Source organism: Canis aureus, chromosome 21, assembly GCF_053574225.1.
Source record: "Canis aureus isolate CA01 chromosome 21, VMU_Caureus_v.1.0, whole genome shotgun sequence".
In the NCBI taxonomy this organism is placed as follows: Eukaryota; Metazoa; Chordata; class Mammalia; order Carnivora; family Canidae; genus Canis; species Canis aureus.
The window spans coordinates 52,133,946-52,156,176 of record NC_135631.1 but is presented as its reverse complement, the minus strand read 5'-3'; the positions used below and the strand labels follow the sequence as shown (position 1 = coordinate 52,156,176).

The 22,231-nt window shown below is 34.7% G+C and overlaps 1 long non-coding RNA gene across 1 annotated transcript in view; it reads right to left on the bottom strand.

Annotated features, from left to right (window-relative positions):
* The window catches only part of LOC144293083 (uncharacterized), a 47,231-nt gene extending 26,385 nt beyond the window's left edge, over positions 1 to 20,846 (bottom strand). The window contains exon 1 of the long non-coding RNA XR_013360587.1: positions 20,792 to 20,846. This is a non-coding gene — a long non-coding RNA (uncharacterized LOC144293083). The remainder of the gene's footprint in view (positions 1 to 20,791) is intronic.
* Between the last annotated feature and the right edge of the window lie 1,385 nt (positions 20,847 to 22,231).

Sequence of the window (22,231 nt, the reverse complement as noted above, 5' to 3'; positions counted from 1 at the left end):
ATATATATATATATATATATATATATACACACACATAGAAATATTGGTAGCAAAAAGTCCATATGTAAAGAAGACCAAGATACTCAGGTGGTAGACTGGGACTACTGGGACTTATGGCATTTGGTTAGCTATGTAACTTTATAAGGTTTTTGATTCCTCATATATGATAGAATGAAATTAGCTATAAAAACCAAATTGTTGGGATCCCTGGGTGGCGCAGCGGTTTGGCGCCTGCCTTTGGCCCAGGGCGCGATCCTGGAGACCCGGGATCGAATCCCACATCGGGCTCCCGGTGCATGGAGCCTGCTTCTCCCTCTGCCTATGTCTCTGCCTCTCTCTCTCTCTCTGTGACTATCATAAATAAATAAAAATTAAAAAAAAAAATAATAAAATAAAATAAAAACCAAATTGTTACTTCTATCTTTAATATGTGAAAATATGTAAAGACCCAGCAAATTCTATTATAAGTTTAACTGATGAACAATGATCCTATTGTAGAGACTCAAAATAATGTAATCCAGTTTTATAAATATGGTCAATTCTCTGTTAGTGGATGGATTGTCTACAAATTAAAGATTAGTAAAACAAGTCGTAGATTAGAAAAAAAAAGAGAGAAAACTAAGCCTACACAAAATAATTCCCCCCCCACCTTAGCCATGTCTTCTATTGGTTTTTATATAGTCCAGTGTGTATGAAATGCACTATACATTGGGTTTTTATGTCTCCTAGCTAATATCTAGTCTTTAATCTTTTTTTTATAAATGCTCCTCCTTGCCTTGGTTTCTTCTGTTTTGTGTGAAGAAATGTTAAATATTAATATTATTTAATGTTCAATCTGAGTTTCTTAAATCCACTTCAGTGTTTGAAGTTGGTTAAATATCTAGAAGACCCACTCTAGTTATGTTCCATTCAGAGAGCCTAAAGGGAAACGCTGTTCTTTCTGTTCAGACATGAGGATGAGTGGGTTCTTCCTTTTCAAGTGGCAACTATATAAAATTGATGATTTTCTATCAACTTCACTACATGCAGATATTCTATTTCTCAGATGTTCCCTTTTTTCAGTGAGCTCTACCTTCTTGGATATAAACATTAATTTTGTATTTGCCTGTTCTTTTATAAACACCATGAATTATTTTAGTCCCTATTCCATAGAATAGGTTGTTTGAAATCCTACTCCCCCTAAATAACACATTCTATTAATACTATCCAGCTTAAGCATTATATACTCAGCTTAAAATAAAACCTTTAAAAAATATTTTTTTTTTACTGTTGGCTTTTGGAATTCTTTTAAATTAATTAATATTATGATGTCCAAAGTATAAGCAAAATATGTACTAAAGTGTCCTATAACTAAACATCCTTTCACTTGCCTTACAATATCCGGACAGTTATATAGTACATTCCCAGAGAATGACAGAGATCATTATTTTTCTCAGTTATCTGCCGTCTAGTTCATAAAGAAATCAATCTTGCATGGGCAAGAAGAATGCATTATCTTCCTCCTTGCTTCCCTATTTGCTCCTCTGGCCTCCACTTCATTCTCCTGGATGTTGACTACTTGGTGCAAAATACTGGCCTTTTTAAACATCATTGTGGGAAAGCCACACAGTCCTTCTAATAATTAATTGTGTGTATACACAAACTTTAAAGTTCAGGTCTACTAGGCAAACAGACTTGTTTCTTTTTGTTAAACACAAACTCCCACTCCAATCGAGCACATGTTATGATTTGGGTTAATGTTAAGTGGTCAACTCTCTCACTAAGCATAAAGAAAAAAAAATATTTGGGATGACTGGGTGGCTCAGTAGTTGAGCATCTACCTTTGGTTCAGGGCGTGGTCCCAGAGTCCTGGGATTGAGTCCTGCATCAGACTCCCCTTAAGGGGCCTGTTTCTCCCTCTGCCTATGTCTCTGCCTCTCTTTCTGTGTCTCTCTTGAAAAAACAAATAAAATCTTTTAAAAAAGGAAAAAAAAATGTCTATTTTAATCCCAATTCTTGTAGTACATTCTGTTGTACATGTACAGTATGATTGAAGTTTTTAAAAATTCATTAAAATACATCAGTTATTTCAGATTCGGCCATTGATCAGGAATAAAGCAATTCAAGAAAACTCTAGAACATGTCATGGTGCTATTTTTGCAAACACATGGGTGTTACCAATACTCCACCTCAGCTGCTCAAGAACTGAATGTTTCTTGCCACTGAGTTTACAGAATGTATAAACTCAGTCACACGGCTGTGGATTCACTTCTGCCCCCATCATTCTTGATTGTTGGAGTCTAGAACTCAGAACCCTGGCCACAAAGGAATCAGGGGAAGTTAGGCTTTATCCTCAGACTCATAAAGCAGAACATGATATTAATGCTTCACAAGTGTTTCATCAAATCTTTAACTCTAAATTCAGCGGGGTTGAGAGCCTGACTTTTGCCAGAATTTTGGTAGATGACCATATGTAGTTTAAACACAACTCCTAGCATTTCTCACAGGTTTGAATTATCTTTATAAAATTTAATTCACTTTTAAAGTCAAATCATATTTAAAGGCTGAAATAAGCTTTGTTATTGGTTATTACAAGTTGAGGAGGAAAAAGAACATGACAGAAGAGAGGTGGGCATTCACAAATTATGTAAAATTATGGATATATTTGTTAGGGGAATAATATCTACTGTGTGTATAAACTACTAGATATTTTGAAAATTGATCAAGAAAAAAAGAGCTTTTGAAATAGCTTGAAGCTCTTTTCTGTCAGCTTCCCTAAGTGATTTCAAGTGGTACTGCTCATTATGATGCCCAAAGGAGATTGTTTTGGGAAATGGGAATTTATATGATGAAATGGAATAAAATGTATTGCACTCAATTTTCATTTCATAGCTATTATCCAAGCTGGGTAGTAGAGCTTCTAAAAGGTGGAAAGGAGAAGTCTTGCCTATGAAAAATAGGTCCAATTTTTAAAAATATATTGTGCTTCTAAAGCCAGCAGCCAGGAAGAACAATGCCCACCCCTCCCACACAGTTTATATGCCATGAATTTCATTATGCTGATGCCATTTTAACCAGCATTTTGAGCAGGTTTTGAAAATTTCTACTAGATACAAGAAATACCTAACTGAAAATCTGATGTAATAATTAAGCTTCTGATCTAAAATGATTGACTCTTCACAAGGTAACTTTGAATTAATCTTTTTAAAAAGATTTTATTTATTTATTTGAGAGAGAGAGCACAAATGGTGGGATAGAGGGAGAGAGAAGCAGCATCCTCATTAAGCAGGGAGCTCCACACAAGGCTCTGTCCCAAGACCTTGAGATCATGATTGGAAATGAAGGCAGATGCTTAACCAATTGAGTCACCCAAGTGCTCCACTGGTTGAGTCTTAAGTGAAGGTAGTAAATCCTCATCCTTGTGGAAGTTGTAGAAGTATCTGATTCTGGACTAGGACAAAGAAATATGTATTCTCCAATATTGCCAGAGGCATTATCATATCTTTAAAAATAAATTTACAAAAAAAAAATAAATAAAAATAAAAATAAATTTACATATTTAAGAGCTTTGTAAAATTCAGTGGCAGTAAGGAAAAACTGCTTCAGGCTACAAAGGGTCTGTTCAAATTAATAATTTAAAAGTTGAACCTGAAAGCATTTACCAGTCTCTTTACAATCATCACACATGTGCACACACACACACACACACACACACACACACAGAACTCCTTTCCTTTTTACCAGAAGGCAGGAATTGAAATTCTTTGATAACTGACACCTCATTTTATTTTTCCATTGACAACAACAAGATATCTTGCCTCATCTGCAAAATAAGAACAATAATCTCGGAACAAAGTCTGATGCTTGAGCCCATAGATCATTCCTGCTCAGCTGAGTGCCATCACTTCTTCATAAAGACTATGCTTCTTAGCCTGTAGGTAAAGCTGAAGTAGGTAATTTCCTCACAAAGTCAGAAATGCAAATATGAGAAAAAGACTAGAAAGTTATATAAGGACAACAGAAAGATAAACAAAAATGTTGCTGTGTTAAAGCAAGCACAAAATGATTGACAAACTGATTTCTTAAAAAAATAAACTCATTTATGCATCAATTCCATCCCAGGAAATTGTACAAAAAAGTTAATATTCCTAACTGTTTTATATATATATTTATATATATATTTATATTTATATTATATATATATATTTAGCATACTGTTTTATATGCTGTTTGTATTTGACTTGAGAAAGAAGGCATAGGAGAAAGTACTGGAAAAAACAGGTTACTACATTAAGTATTTATTAATATCTCCCATGTGTCAAATATTTAGAAGAAAACCCTGGAAAACAAGACATGGTCTTTTCTATAAAACTGCTTATCTCCTGTAAGTGGGCAAAAATTAAAAATTTCAATTAAAGTGTGAAAAAAATTTGTCCATTTGCAGAAAAAATTATGTACATGTAATTTTTCATGTTTTCACACTGAAGGCCCCACCAGCTCACTGGGAAGCCAGCATTCATGCCCTCTTGTGATAGTGAGATTCCATGTACATGTGAGTCCACTTGGAAAGGAACAGAACTAGGAATAGAAAGACCACCCAGTAGTGTGTTCCAGGCAAAATGGTGGCTTGATCCAAAGCAGTGAGACGTATTTGGTTTGTATTTCAAATGTGTGGAAAGTACAAGCAAGCACCTTGATAGCACACAAACAAAAAATGTAGTGAATGTCTGTAGAAACTAGATTCATCAAGATAGTTTAAATACAGAGGCTTAAATAAAGGGATTGCTTTGGAATTTAAAAGAAAAGTAAAAAAGGTTAAGGCATTCAGGTTCTAACGAAATTAGTTGCCATTCACATGGCTACATGTCTCAATAGCAAGGGAATATTTTATTTAGTCTTGGGAGCTGGGAACATAGAGAGAGAAGTGATAAAATGGAATAGTTATTGCCCAAGACAGAGCACAGAGACTCTCATAGAGGAACACAAATTCTCTTCCTATTCTCAATCTTCTTCCATTGGATGAGCACAAGAAGCCAACTGGCAAGAGCACTCTTATGACTGAGTCCAGCTTTATGGTACAGAGTCAGGCAGACCAGATGGATAAAGTAGAAGTGAAGAAAAACACATAGCATACATATACACCAAAGCAAAGTCAAAATCTAAGTGACAATAACTGATAAAACAATAAAATGACTAATTTTATAAAGAAATCTTCATATTCAGTAATAAAGTCAATAGGACAAGTGCCAAAATATGAGTAAACCATTCAGAGAAAATGAGATGTATAGGACAAACATTATGAACTGATGCTTAATAACATTGAAATATAATACATCAAACTTAAAACTGTACTCGATAAACATTCACCTATCACCCATCTTTCATCCTCAGAATGATGAGAGTTAAGTTTTTGAGTATACTTTTTTTTGACAAAGATGGATAGATGGGCTTACTTATATATAAGTAGGAAGATACACTTACACCTATCCAAGAAGGACAATTGTGTACTCCCTCTGTTTCCAGCTCCTCTCTGGAAGGAATTTGTCCATACCTGTAGCACTCCAAGAGCTGCCACCTGAGAGATGGGACCCTAAGTCTCCCTAGCTCTGAGAACCAATAAGGTTTGTTTATATGAGTCCCACAGAACTATAGCAAACAAACAAACAAACAAACAAACAAACAAACAAAAAACAGTTGTTAGGCAGATATGCAAGTACTTCCCTACAGCTATAGCTCTGGACTCAGGGTAAAACAAACAGACAAAATTGCTCACTTCCCAGATTCTCCTGGGAGGAGTTTGACTGTATACTTTACTAGCTACAGCCTGAGGGTCTGGCTTCTAAGCAGCCAGCATTTAGGTTCTGATGTGATATTCCTGGGAGGCCAACAGAACTGGTGGGCACTTCCCCAAATTTTCTCTCTGGCTCTCTCCTACAATAAAATTGAGTCTCCAGCTGTTCCCTAAAAGGAGCTTGTCCACACATCTAGCATACTAACTTCTATAGCTATTATCTGAGAGATGAGCCCTCATATCATTTAGTTCTGATAGCCAATGAGAATTGTCATTTATGACTTCCATAGGATCATATTAAACAACAAAAAAGTTGTTTTTAAACATGTGTGCAAATACTTCCTGTAGGTATCCTCTCTGAGCTCAAGACAGAGGGAGCAGATAAAAATGCCTATCTTCCAGTTTCTCCTTGAAGGTTATTTGACTTCATAAAATCTCTCCTGTAGCCTGAGGGTCTTGCTTCTGTTTATCTTGAATGTGATTGCTGATCAGGATCTTTTAGGGAGCCCAAAGAGCTGGTCAGCAAATCCTTCCCATCTTCCATGGCTCACTCCAACAGTAAAATCAGATTTCCAGCTTTACCCAGAAAGGAGATTGTTCAAACATTTACCACCTCAACTATGATGGCTGTCACTAGAGAGACTGGTTCTGAAGTCTCTCAGCACTGAACACTGATGGGACTCAGCATTTATGAATCCCAAGGGACATAAAACAACAAGGTGGCAACTTTGATGCACAAACACTGCCACACAGTTCCCCTACCTTGGCAAATAGGGAGTAGGCAAAAACACCTAACTCCCAAGTTCTCCCTAAGAGGGAGGGGCTATATTTCAAATCTAACATCCTGACTTTCCCAGCTCATGCCTGCAGGTTGGGCTTCTCATTAGACTCCCTCAGGGAGCTGAAGGTGAAAGCAATCAGTAGTTTTTTGGAAGCCTGAACAGCTGAATGTGCCATTGATACACTGACGTGTTGACATGCCCTCATTTATTGGGAGCCACTAAAAACAAAGATGGCACCTTGGGAAAACACAGAAATTTGAATGGCAAATAGGAGCTCAAGTCAAGATGATTGAAGAGGTTTACCTCCTATGTAAGATCAGTCTGTCAAGGCTGAGAGAGGTGGCTATTTTATCTAATGCGCACAAAGCAATGCAAGAATGAAGAAAAATGAAGAAACAAAAACAAGGAACGATGTTCTAAACAACAGAACAAGGTAAATCTCCAGACACTGACCTTAATGTAATGGAGATACATGATTTTCACCTGATACAGAGTTCAAAATAATGGTCATAAATTGCTCACCAATGTATGAACTAAATAATATTTTAACAAAGATAGAAAATATTGGGGCACCTGGGTGGTTCAGTCATTTAAGCATCTGGCTCTTATTTTAGCTCCAGTCATGATCTCAGGGTCATGAGATTGAGCCCCTTATCAGGCTCCACACTCCGCATAGAGTCTGCTTGAGATTCTCTGCCTTCCCCCTCTCCATCTGCTCCTGCATTCACTTGCTCACTCTCTCTTTCTCCCTCTAAAATAAAATTTAAAAAACTTAAAGTATTAAAAATATCAAAGAGATATGAGAAATGCCAAAAAAAAAAAAGAGAGAAATAAATAAGATCTCACAGAACCAATCCAAAGTTAGTAGAAGGAAAGAAATAACAAAGATCAGAGCAGGAAAAAAAGAAACAGAAGAAAGACTAAAAATTTTGACAATAGAAAAGATCAATGAAACTAAGATACTTTTTTGAAAAAAAAAACTGACAAACTTTAGTTAAACTAAGAATAAAAATGGCAGGATTCAAGTAAATTAAATCATAAATGAAATAGAAGATATTAGAACTGATAACACAACATACTAAGGATCATAAGAGGGTACTATGAACCATCATATGCCAACAAATTGGATTACCAAGAAGAAATGGATAAGTTCCTGACCACAGACAACCTACAAGGACTGAATTGTAGTAAAATAGAATATCTGAGCTGACCAATTACTCACAAAGTGATTAAATTAGTAATCAAATTTCTCCCAACTAAGAAAAGTCCAGGACCAGATGGCTGAACACTGAATTCTACAAAACACTTAAAGAAGAAATAATTTATATATTTCTCAAATTCTTTCAACAAATAGAACACTTTCAAACTAATTTTATGAAGCCAGAATTATGCCAATATTAAAAACAGACAGGTAGCCCGGGTGGCTCAGTGGTTTAGCGCCGCCTTCACCCCAGGGCCTAACCCTGGAGACCAGGGATAGAGTTCCACGTCAAGCTCCCTGCATGGAGCCTGCTTCTCTCTCTGCCTGTGTCTCTGTCTATCTCTCCTCTCTGTGTTTCTCATGAATAAATAAATAAAATCTTAAAAAAAAAAAAACAGAAATGGTATGAAAAAAGAAAACTATAGGCTGATACCCCTGATGAACATAGATGCACAAATCCTTAACAAAATAATAGCAACCTTAATTGAACAGTACATTCAGGGAATACATTACAGGATGGAATGGAATTTATTCCTAAGATGCAAGAATTATTCAACATATTCAAATCAATAAATGTGATACACCACATTAATGGAATGGAAGATAAAAATCATATGATCATCTCAGTAGATTAAGAGGAATCATTTAATAACATTCAATATCCTTTCATGATCAAAACTGTCAGCAATATGGATATAGAGGGAATGTACCTCAACATAGTAAAGGCCATATAAGAAAATACCACAGCTAGCATTATATGCAGAGGTGAAAAGTAGAAATCCTTTTCCATAAGATGGAATATGACAAGGTGTTCACTTTTGCCACTTTTATATAAATTATTATTGGGAGTCCCAGTCAGAGCAATTAGGAAAGAAAAATAAATAAAAGACATCCAAATTAGAAAGGAGGATTTATAACTATCCCTATTTGCAGATGACTGGATACTAAAGACTTCATCAAAAAAATGTTAAAACTAATAAATGAACTCAGTAAAGTTGCAGATAAAATATAAAGAATATATATAATGCATAATATATAATAATAAATAATACAACACTTAAATATATATTTAACAAAATAAGTGGATAACTCGTACACTGAAAATTATAAGACATTGATGAAAGAAATGAAGAAGACACAAATAAATGTAAAGATACTCCATGTCTATGGATTGGAAGAATTAGTATTGCTAAAATGTCCATATTACTCTGAACAACCTACAGATTCAATACAATTTGTATAAAATTCCCATGGTGTTTTTTACAGAAATAGAAAAAAAATTCTAAAATCTGTATGTAACAACAAAACACTTCAAATAGCACAAGAAATCTTGAGAAGGAATAACAAATTAGTAGACATCATGTTTCTTGATTTCAAATTATACTATAAAGCTATAGTAAGCAAAAGGTTATGGTATTAGAACAAAAATAGACACATAGATCAATGGAACAGCATAGATAGCCTAGAAATAAACCCATTTATATATGGTCAATTATTTCTCAACAAAGACAACAAGAATGCCATCGGAAAAGGATAAACTCTTTAATAAATAGTATTGGGGAAACTGGGTACATACATGTAAAAGAATGAAATTAGAGCCCTATGTTATACCATAAACTAAAATCAACTCAAAATTCATTAAAATTCATTAAAAGCTTGAATGAAAGACCGAAAAACATAAACACTTAGAAAAAAAATAGAGGGTGAGTTCTTTGGCAGTGGTCTAGTTAATGATTTTTTTTTTGGATATTACATCAAAAGCAAAAAAGACAGTAAACACTAAAATTAATGTATTAGGCTGCATCAAACTAAAAAGCTTCTGCACATCAAAAGAAACCACCAACAAAAAGAAAAGACAAGTTATGGAATGGGAGAAAATATTACAAATCACATATTCTGTAAGGGGTTAATATCCAAATTATATAAGTAACTCATACAACTGAATAGGAAAAATACATCCAAACAACCCAACAGATATCTGGGTAAAGAACCTTGATAGGCATTTTTCCAAAGAAGATGTACAAATGGCTAACAGGTATATGAAAAGGTACCCAATTAACATCAATAATTATTAGGGAAATGCAAACCAAACCACAATAAGGTATCACGTCATACCTTTTAGGATATATATTCAAAAAGACAATAATAAATATTCATGAGGAGGTGCAGAAAAGGGATCATTTGTACATAGCTGCTAGGAGAGTAAGCTAGTATTTCCACCAGGAAACAATATGAAAGTTCCTCAAGAAATTAAAAATAGAAGTAACGATCCAGCAATTCCACTGCTGGTGTATATCCAAAGGAAACAAAATAATTATCTCAAAGAGATATATCTATTCCCATATTTGCTGATGTTTTATTCACAATAGCCAACGTATGGAAACAACCTAGACGTATGTGAACTGATGAGTGAATAAAGAAAATGTGGTGTATATGCATACAAATAAAATATTAGTTATGTATACTTTTTTTAAAAAAGGAAATTCTGTCTTTTGCAACAACATAGATAAACTGGAGGACATTATGCTAAGTGAAATAAGCCAGAGGGGAAAAATCGTGAACTTGTATCTACTGAGAGTGAATGGTGATTTCCAGGGACTGGGGAAGGGAAAAATGGGGAGAAGTTGGTTAAAGTGTAAACACTTTCAGTTATAAGATGGATAAAGTCTGAGAATCTCATATACAGTATACATATACTTGACTACACTTGAAACTAAAAGGTTCTAAAAGAATAGAACTTAGTGACATACCAAAAAAAAAAAAAAAGATGTTAATATTGGAAGTGATTAATGTGTTAATTACCTTGATTGTGAGAATATCTTCATGATGTATACATATATTAAATCATTACATTGTGCACTTTATTTTTTTTAAAGATTTTACTTATTTATTTGAGAGAGAGAGAGAGGAGTAGGGGCAGAGGGAGAAGCAGACTCCCTACTGATCAGGGAGCTTTGAGTGGTTTATCCCAGGACCCTGAGATCACGTCCTGAACTGAAGTCAGATGGTTGACCGACTCAGCCACTCAGGTGCCTCATACACTGTGCACTTTAAATATATTACTTTTTCTTTTCTTTTTTTTTTTTTTTTTTGGTCAATTAGACTCAATAAAACTGAAAGAAAAAAGAAATGGTTTTTGAAATTTTAGTGCAGTTTCACTATAGTGGAATTAATTCTACTAATGTAGTTCCATATATGTGAAATAACACCTTAAATTATTATGTGTGGTACTAATAGTATGGTCAAAAATTGAGAAAATTCCATCTCCCTAGTTACAGCACAGAATGAAAAATAAGATTATTTTGTCCTGATGTTTGTTATTATTGAAGAAATCTGCTGCTACTAAAAATATAAGGGATTGACATAAAATTTCTTTAACTATAGGGAGATATTATTGATGTACTTTATATTACTTTCCTGATACTGAATGACCATGAAGCTGATATAACGCAAACTTAAAAAAAAATGTGATATTTCCATCAATAAATGAAAAATATGTATAACTCCATCTGATATCTGTTAGACATTCAACTTTTAATAGCATTAATATTGTCAAATCAACAATATTCATCATTAAAGATATATATTTAAATCAGAATTAAATAATTTTGTAGACATGTGTATATTTTTTGAAGACTAAATGTGAAAAAGAACACATAGAATTCTGTTTAAATCTAGGAAGATCAGAGAAAACCAAGCAGGAAAAATATTAACTCCACTCAAAAACTGTATTCAGACTTCTGAAAACCAAAGACAAAGAGAAAACCGACAAAGACGAAAGGGAAAACAAACACTTGCATAGAAAGGAACAATTATAAGATTTATAGATTATAGCACTTTCTCATCAGAAACCATGCAAACAAAAGGGGGTACAGTGACATGCTTAAAGTGATAAGAGGAGCATAAACACACTGCTATAGAATTCTGTGTCCAGTGGAATTATCCTTCAAATATGAAAGAAAACACAGATTTTTCTCATATTTAGAAATGCATATTTCAAACTTGAAGGCAGTGGCTAAAAAGAAAATTAAAAAGAAGTGTAATGGGGATGCTAAAAGAGGAGGTACACAAGTATAACTATATGATAATAATCAGTTAAAAACAGAAGGCAAAAAAAAAGAAGGAACATAAACACATAAAATGAATAGAAAAAATTACAAATAGAGTAGATATTAATTCAACATCCATAATCAACTTCATATGTGAATAATCTATAGATCAATTAAAAGAACAGCAATTGTCAGTGTGAATAACACTCAAGACCAAGTTATATGTTGCCTATTATTATTTTTTTAAGATTTAATTTATTTATTCATGAGAGACAGAGAGAGAGAGAGGCCGAGACACAGGCAGAGGGAGAAGCAGGCTCCATGCAGGGAGCCTGACATGGGACTCGATCTTGGGTCTCCAGGATCACATCCTGGGCTGAAGGCTACTGAGCCACCTGGGCTGCCACATATGTTGCCTATTAAAAATCCTCTTTATTTATAAAAATTAGGATAGATTAAGTAATATGATGGGAAAATATGTCATATTAGCATTCACTAAATTGAAGCAGGAACAGCTACATTAATTTCCATAAAATAGATTTTAGAACATGAAGAATTTTCAGGAGTAATGAGAGGAATTGAGTGATGATAAAAGAGTTATTTCTCAAAAAAAAAAAATCCTAAATTCTTGTGTCTTTAACAGTAGATCACCAGAATAGGGGAGGTAAAAATTGGAAGAACTACAAGAAGAGAAAGATAAGTATACCACCAGATACTTCAACACCTCTCTTGCAGTAATGCTAGATCAAGGAGGCAAGAATCAGTAAGGATCTGTTTGGTTTCAATTTGCTGCATTCTTTACCAGAAAATAGAAGCAGAATGAATACTTCCTGACTCATTCTTTAATAAGGCCAGTGTTACTCTAGTTCCAAAACCAGATAAAGACATCATAAAAGAGGAAAACTGCAGAGCACTGTCTCTCATGAACATAGAGCAGAAATCCTCAACATAATATTAGCAAATCAGATCCAACAATGTAGACAAAGTTTTATGCACAACAACCAAACAGGATATGCAAGGCTATTTCAACTTTGGAAAGTCCATCAGTGCCGCAACCCACTATATCAACAGGTTAAAATAAATTGATGTGGAAAAAGCATCTGCAGATGTTTGACAAAATTGATTATGGATTCCACAAAAGAAAAAAAAAAAACACTTAGCAAACTAAGAAGAGGCTCTCAACTTCATAAAGAACATTTCAAAAAAATGGTAGCTAATATCATCCTTATCATAAAGAGACAAGACACTTCCTTCTTAAGACTGAAAAACAGCAACATGTCTTTGGTCAGCTTTACACATCTATTCAAAACTCAGATGTTTCCAGGATGGAAGTATGAAGGTTGGATAGGAGAAGCACAAGAGGAAAATGAATGGCATTGTTAAAGTTGGCTTATGGCACCACATGTTTATGAAAATCCATAGAATTTACAGAACAAAGAATGGATCTTGATGCCAGCAGATAGAATAATTTAAGAGGTCCAGGCATAACAGGTTGAAATGTAAGACCATGACATAAGAATCTAACTGTATTAGAAATATAAGAAGGAATCTTACTCAAGGGGATGGGGGGAAATGATGGTGACCTAAATCACTTTGGAAATTAATGGGGTCTGTAGGACTAGAGCCAACAGAACCTTGCACATAAACACTGTGCTTTAGGAGGTGATCCCAAGACTGGATCTGTTAGGTGTCCAAGTGTTGGTCTCAGGGTTCTAAGTTCAAGTTCTACATTGGGCTCCATGCTGGATGTAGAGCCTACCTAAAAACTAAACAAAACACTTGCTTTAATAGATAAAATGGTTTCCTATAGACTTATGGATTAACACTTGTGAACGCACTATAGGAGCACACTAGTTTTAAACTATTAAGTAAATGTTTGGTGGACGGCGCAAACTAGGTGTCTCCTTGCTGTAACTGGAAATTACAGATGAGCAAGGGGAAGAGGCTGGAATGATCCATGTGCTACTGGGTTAGAGTTGGAGATATCAGAATGAGCTGTATTTTGCTTAATAAAAATATAGATGACTACATATAGAAACATTTATAAATATGCCCACATATAGTTAATATGCAACTATATTATATCCTGACAATAAACTAACAGGATCTCATGGAAAAATGACTGAATCTAGGGCCATAGCAAAAAGCACATACTATAAGGCTGGTGCACCTTATAGGGCCAGCAAGGAAAAAGTGCCAAAAAACAAACAACAAACACTGTGATTGGGATGAGTCAGGGGGATGCAGGGACCAAGTGGTTCCAAATGGTCAAAGATGGACTGTTTGAGCAATAAAATAAATAAATAGTGTTTGATTATAAAATATGAAATATTTATCTGTGCATGGAATGATAGAACTAAGTACATTTAGAAATAATAAATAATAAATAATAATAAATGTGTAAGAATAGAAAATAGATAAGTTAAATGTGGGAGAATAGATAAATCTGTTATGCAAAAGAATTCTAAATAAATTTTGCATCGTTGAGGTTGGACTATAACTCCCCACTTCTTAGGTGTAGGCTGTGCATAGATTAAAAGAAAGATTATTTTAACAACAACAACCAAAAAAACCCTCATTGAGTAACAAAAATAAAACCACAACTATAGAAACTCAGAGCTTTTTACTTCCTGAGCACCCAAACGGAAAACAATTATGGTTTAATCTGACATTGGATGAGGATATGAGTTAATAACATGAATGGTGTAAGATTTGAAAATTAGTAAGTAAAAGCATAAAATACATGCCTTAAATTTAGTTGGAGAACACTCTTTTTCATTGAGAAGATCTATTATACACTTTGAAAATGATCAATCTTCCCAAAATTCTCTGTAATTTCTTTGCAGAATGTAATAGATATTCAGCAATAGAATTTTAAGATGAGAAGACATGCAGAGGTTCAGAAACTATGGGACCCAAACACTGGGAACTGAAAAGTAGAAAAGGGTGGATTTCAATTGCGTGAAAGAGGAAGAAAGTCCCTTAGATGTGTAGACAACAGGGAAGATACTAAAAAAAAAAAAAAAACAAAAAAAAAAAACAAAAAAAAAAAGACATTACTACCTTAAATAACAGACAAGGTTTTGCTGTTTAAGTGGTTTAACCTGCATGTGGTCACAAAAACAAAGTAATATTTGGTAGAATGAAGCACAGACACAGAAACATAAACTAATTTGTGTTGGGAGAGGCAGCTGTTGTCTGTTTTCATAGTGATGGAAAACCTCACTTTTTCAAGTTTCCCTTAAATAAACCTCCCTCACTTGGCTTGGAAATGGGAGCAGCAGAGTTTTTTCTGGAATGTAACAATCTTCTGAAAAGAACTCTTTCTCTCTCTGCTCTTTATTTAGTCTTTTCTTACAGATGGACTCAAGCTAGTCTTTGCTATTACAATTTTGAGCTTCAACAAATATTTCTAGAACTAAGAAAATTCCTTTTAAAAAGCCGTTGTAGGTATAATGGGTATTATTTCTCTAGTGCCTTCTGTCAGAGGGACTGAATGCAGCTCCAAGTACTAGGAATACTACTTCCAGTAGGATAACAAAAATCGAGATTTTATTTTTCTCACATGAACAAGAAGTCCGACCAAAGGGAGGAGAGAGGGCTGCAGACTGTGCCCACCTGATAAGACAGAGGTGTCATAATCCCAAACTCATATATATATATATATATATATATATATATATATATATATATATTATGACCAACTTTAGGATCTAGATTTTGTCACTCTTTGTCTCATGGTTGCAAGTCAGCACCTCCTCCTACATCGCCTAGTGGCTCACAAAGGAGTAAAGACCTGTGGAAAAGACCTTTTAAAGATCTGTGTCCTTTGCATAGGGCCATTCCATGAATTGTTGCTTATTCACCACTCTTAGCTTCACAGGAGGCCAGGTGTGTTCCTGTATTTAACAAAATCAAAGTCCCGAGAATAAAACACGGGGAGAATTTGACATTGGATGGGCAGATAACAGTTTCTATTATATCTCCTCATAAGTCTAGACAACACACACATGCAGAGACACACACAGATGGTCAATGTCCTCATTTTACTTATACAAGGAAGTCGTCTGCCATTTGACTGCTTATACAAATACTTTCCTTTTTTTTCCCCAAAGATTCGTTTATTTATTCGTGAGACAAGAGAGAGAGGCAGAGACACAGGCAGAGGGAGAAGCAGGCTCCCTGCGGGGAGCCCGACGTGGGACTCGATCCCAGGGCCCCGGGGTCACGTCCTGAGCAGAAGGCATAGATGCTCAACCGCTGGGCCACCCAGGCATCCCTACAAATATTTTCAATTTAACATTGGAGCCTGAAGCAAATTCTGCCAAGGTTTTATCTTTATAGCAAAAAACTTTAGAAAAGGATTACCTTTTTCCTTTTTATTTATTCATTTATGAGGATGGTAAACTATAACATAGGCCTCCCTCTATATGAGTAAGAAAAGGAATACTTAACAGAAACATAATATTTCAAGTAAAGAGTCAATTTCTTTTGAATAAAGAATTATTTCTTTTGGATGAAGACAGATGAATATGGGGCTAGAACAAGAAAAAACAGTCAAATGAGTTGAGTGATGTGACTACACATTCCTCTTTACTTGAAATAATATGAATTAGAGTTATTCCAATAGAAATGTAGTATTTTAAGACTTACAATTAACAATCTATTTGTTAAGAATCTTGTTTCCAATAAAAGTGTAGTTGTTACGTAGAAGAAGTTCATGGACTTTGAGTTGCCCTAATGTTTGTCTTCATTCTAGAACTTCCTGGGATTTCTAGGATAGTAGTGGACACAAGGAAGATAATCACAAGCATCTGTTAATGACTAGTATGTGGGAGAAATTCTCACATTCATAACTGTGACTAATCCCAGAAATTTTGTGAAATAAGTATTATTCTCTCTCTTTCTCTCTCTCTCTCTCTCTTTGCTACTAGTAATTTTATAACTAAAACTACTAATCATGAAACAATAACATTTAAGTTGAATTTAAGCTAAACCAAAGCAGCCAATTATGCAGAGATATTAAACACTGGTTTAGGGAAGATTTAACAATAATTTGACAGTTTCAGTTATATTACTTTTTAATTTATTTTTTAAAAAAGATATACTACTTCATTTTGAGATTTCCACTTTTACTGAGAGTACTTTTATATTAAATTTCCTTGTCTATTATGCCATCCATGCAAGTCTTGTTTTTTTGAAAAATGAATAGACAAGTGCTTCGTTAAGGAATCTCTGAAAGATCCTCAATAGGTTGGGGAAGGTCTTTTTCTCTCTTTGACCTTTTGAAATTGTATTTTAGAATAGGAAACGGTCTTCCATTCAGAGCAAGCCTCATTATGTCTGTTGCAGTTTCTCTCCACTTAAGCCAGGAGGAGGTTATTAAACATCTTTCAGAGAGAAATGCGTGGAGTAGTCAGAAGAGATGCTTATGTTAATGTGGACTGGTTCAGGCCTCTTTTTGTCATGAAATAATTACTGTTGCAAAATACCAGCAGGTGTTGAAAGAGCAGGATTAATTTGTAAGAGTTGAATGACATCATTTCAAATGGCTTATTAAACACTAATTAGATTTCGAATTGTGTGACTCCCCATATCCTTATGTCAGGATGGGAAAGTTTAAACATCTTCTTTCTCTATGATGGAGGTGAATAAGGTTACAGTTTAATTTTCATAGGTGACAGTTTATCAAATGAAATCAAAATGGAGATATCCAGCATCATGTTTTATAGAATGGAGAGTATATTTAAATCTCCATTTCTGTCCTCAGTGTTCTTAGCCAATTAAGTGACTGTATTAAGCGGTATAATTCCTTGATCTTCTGTTTGTAATTCAACGCATTTATGTAATGAGGTTACTTCAGATGTATTGTTGAGTAAGAACACTGAGACCCCTGGATTGAAAAAAAAACTCAAAGAATGGTCAAACTCAGTGCTGAATAATACCACATTTTGTGTTTATAAATTTAGATGATGCAACTTTTTATGTAGTCAGCGTAACACGTTTTGTTCTAGAAAGCAAAGATATAAATATACAAAATACTTAAAGCTCTCTGAGGATGTAGTATTAAACTAATGTAATGATCTTAAAGAATCACATGAATGAAAATAAAAAGAATCACATGAACTAGTTATAACTAGATGCAATATCTTTCAGAAAGATGAGTTATGCTTCAGCCTATTAGACGCAATTGCATATACACTGGAATTTGGGTCAAAGATAACAGCAGATATAACAAAACATATTACATTCTGAATTGACAACCTGTTGCTACTGTCTTAACATGCAAACAAAAAAGGACAGAATGACGCTGAATGCCAACTGATTAGCCTCACTCCCCAGTGAAAGGCATTTCACCTTTACCCTCCAAATGTACACGGAAATTTGCAGAGTAAAATTCCCCTAACTTCATAACAGTGACTTCTGTCCCAGCACCGGTACCTCTGTCTTCCTCCTTTTGACCCTCCACCGCACACCTGATGCTCCAGTGAGCTGCTGAGCCAGAGTGGAGCCAGAGGGAAAAGAAAATATGCATTGCCATATATGCTTATCAAAATACCCTCCCAAGTCTTGAACCTGCAGAAAAGCTAATAAAATCTCTACAACTAAAAATTAGCATTCTATTTAAATCCCTTTGTTGCCCAATCTGTTACCATGCCATCATCAGGCCTCATAAAGCGATGGGGTAGGGGCACCTGGGTGGCTCAGCACTTGAGCATCTGCCTTTGGTTCAGGTCGTGATCTCAGGGTCCTGGGATCGAGTCCTGCATGGGGCTCCCTGCAAGGATCCTGCTTCTCCCTCCGCCTATGTCTCTGCCTCTCTCTGTGTGTCTCTCAGGAATAAATAAATAAAATCATTGTTTTTTTAAAGAAGCAATAGGGTGGAGTGGGGCAGCAGGGAACCAGGTGTGATCACAGTGCACTGTTACCTTTCAACAAAAATACAGGCTCATATGACAACAGCTTTTCTTTACAACATTTCTATAGACTATTATGGATATTAGACATTAATTTTGTGTTTATGTTTTAAAATATTGCATAAAAATGATTGGATTACTGAGGTTTTATTTGAATCCCTTTAAATTTTGCTCCAAAGCAAGTCCGCTCAGCCTTATCAGCTCTGAGTTTGGTATTTCAGAAGTAGTCCATGTTTGATCTCACCAATGGTGGGCTTTTTCTTTTTTTTCTTTTTTCTTTTTTCTTTTTCTTTCTTTTTTTTTTTTTTTTTGCATTTGTTTTCCCACTTATTCCCAGATTTTCTCATAAAAAACAAGTCAGATATAAACAAATATATAATATTTACAATTATGTTGTTGATTTATCGGTTTGCCTGTTTGTTTTTATTTCCTATACCTCCTCATCCTTATGTCCACAGTAAAAGCAAGTTCCATCAGAATAGGAACCTATGTCTTCCACTGGTCTTCTATCAGTTTTCCTGGCACACAATAGACACCCAAAGACTCTATATTGGATGAATGATTGTATAGTTTTGGTTTGCTCCATTTTTGTTTTTGTTGTGTGTGTGTGTGTGTGGTTTTTTTCTTTTTTTCTTTTAGCATGGGACATGTAGTTTTCTGGGGAAAAAAATAAGTTATCATTTCCCTGGGAATTTATCAATTATCATTGATACTTGATGTTTAATTGTCATTTCCCTGGGAATTTACCAATTACCATTCAATGTATGCAATCAAAGAGAGGAAAATTGAAATTATATCATTTATAATCACTCATGCAAGCTCTGTTGGCCATTTATTTCAAAACATAGGCAAGAATGTCCATGCTGATATTAGCCTAAGCAAAGAGGCATCCACTGGGTGGTATTAATGGTAACAGAACCACTGTGCCTTAGGTAGAAGTTCTGTTTTGAAGTCATTACAGTTGAGGCCAGGGTGGTTGGTGGGGACTTCTGCAAAATATGTTATGTGTTATGGTCAATAATTTATCATATAACCAGAGGGAATAGTTGAGATTTGAAAGGTCTGATATCTTTGTGCGAGAACTAATTTACCTGCGGTGTACCAGACATATCGAAAAGGTATTATCTAGTGCTAAAGACAATAGGGCAATGAGTTAGCAAGGTTTTCTGGCAGGATATTAGAGAAAATATTAACAACAGGGACAGATCTAGAATAAAAGCACCTTAAAAAGATTAGATGGGAGAAATCTCATCCTTTCAATTACTATAGACCTAAAATTAGCTTACCATAGACCATACACCATATTGTGTCATTTTTTAACCAGACTCTTTGAATTGATTGATTGATTGATGATTCATTTATTCATTCATTTCAAAATACCATATTTAGCAATTTCTATCTGCATTGCTTTGTCCTAGATAGTGGGGACATGGAATGAGTGATATTTTAAAATAACCAAAGATATGAATAACCAAACGTTGAATATTAAGCAACAACCTAGTTCTAAAAATAATTGAAATGTAAATAGAGCTCAACTCAGGACTATGCCAGTATTAATACGGATTGAAAGATTTTATAAGATGAAAGGCAAAATATCACTCATTGTGACATATTTCTAAGGGAATAAGTGGGTAGCAAGAGTACAGAACAGCTATATTTCTATCTCCAATAAAAATAGAATATTGGATGATAGAATGTTGCTGTGACTGTTTTGTCTCTTGCTCAGAAAAAAAGTTTTATTAACTGCTTGATCTATCCAATTGACTTTGCAAAAATCAATTGTTAAGACTGATGAAAGCTCTGATTGAGGGGGAAAATGGTAGCAATATGCAGCAGGAACTCGTCTTAATCCACACAAGCCAAATGAAACTGTAAAATGGACAGTTTCTAGAGATCTAACAAAAGTAAATAATGTAATCATGAAATATGTGCTTGGCAAAATGCCTTATATATTTTGGCTTCATTTTCCAGTTCAATATTTTTATGGTGAAATAGACAATGCTCCTTACAAGAGCACTAACCAAGCATTTTGAAATTTCTATTTAGATCCCTGTTCGGTGAATCAATATTACCTGTTCACACCTTGATTCTGAACTCACAGCAGCGCCACCACTAAGACTAGTGCAGTGGTTTGGATTCTGAATGTTTTGCTTATGTCACAGTCCTTAAACATTCCATTTAATGAGCAGTAGTGACCTTTTCAACATAAATGTACACTCTTGGTTAAGTTGTAGTTTTCTTTATCTTACATTGCTTTGATGGCACAGTATTTAATAATATGAGTTAAGGAGAGCAACTCAAATTCTTTATGGGGTTAAATTTCTATATTCAGGTTACTTAGAGCATTACTCAAAATACTAGTAGAATTGTAGGAGAATATAGTGATTCTGCATTAATCTACTGAATAGTCTCTTAGATGATGTTTTGCTGGCTGCAGGTGTTTTATTACAATATTTGTTTTAATTTTGCAGTAGTTGATAAAAGTTTTATCCTTGCATTTTTACTATTTCAACTGCTACCCAAATTCTTTTGTGGGGAGCCCCCCCCTATGAAAATAGTGTTCTGTCTAAAAAAGTTATAGTTAGCTATGTTATTGACCCATCCATACAGGAAAATATATAAGTAACAAAAAAGGACGGAACATTAAGTCTAATATCACTTTCAGTTGAGAGGTAGGCATTGTTTGTGTGTTGTATACAATCCATGTCTGCAATGAATCAAGTAATTCTATGTTAATAAATTATGTAAATTTATAAATCCTTTTAAAATTCACCTATAACCCCACTCCCTTTGGTAGGGTAGGAGCTTAACGTCAAGTGGTGACAGTCAACAAGCCCACATGGGTGTCATGTGGGCCAACCTCCCCTCCCCACTTTCTGTAAAGTTTCTCTCAACTCTGCACAAGTCTTGTCCCATCCCCTTCTGTCATTCTACCTTTAAATCACTCAATTCTGCACAAATCAGAATGAATTTAGCTCTTTCCCCCACCATCAGTAGTTATTGAATAAAATCTGTTTGTACTGATCTAACTGGTGTCTGCTGTTGTCTTTGACAGGTATATGATAAAATATGATATACTCCTGAGAAATTATGGCTGTAGAGAACAATTTACAAAAAGTGTATATAATACATACATGTGCATACATATATGTATGGGTTTAAATACACAGGTACATATTTATATATATTTTAAACACATCTAAACACACCTGGAAGAGAAACAGTCCTTATATATTATGCAGTTTGCTGACATTTATGCAAAGGACTTGGTGGTTGTGATGGGGCAGGAGAGTGCTGTAAAGACTCACTACAACCCATTGGAGTAACACATGGTGAATAATGCAAGTACATGGGACTTTTGTCTTCTCACTTCATTCGTGCACTTCATTAAAGAAAATCATTTAGTAAATTGAAGAAAATTAAGAAGAGTTAAAAAAGAATAAAAATAAATCAATCAAGCCCTTCGAAACTATGAATAACTCTTCAGTGATTGGAGGTTTTCATATTCCACT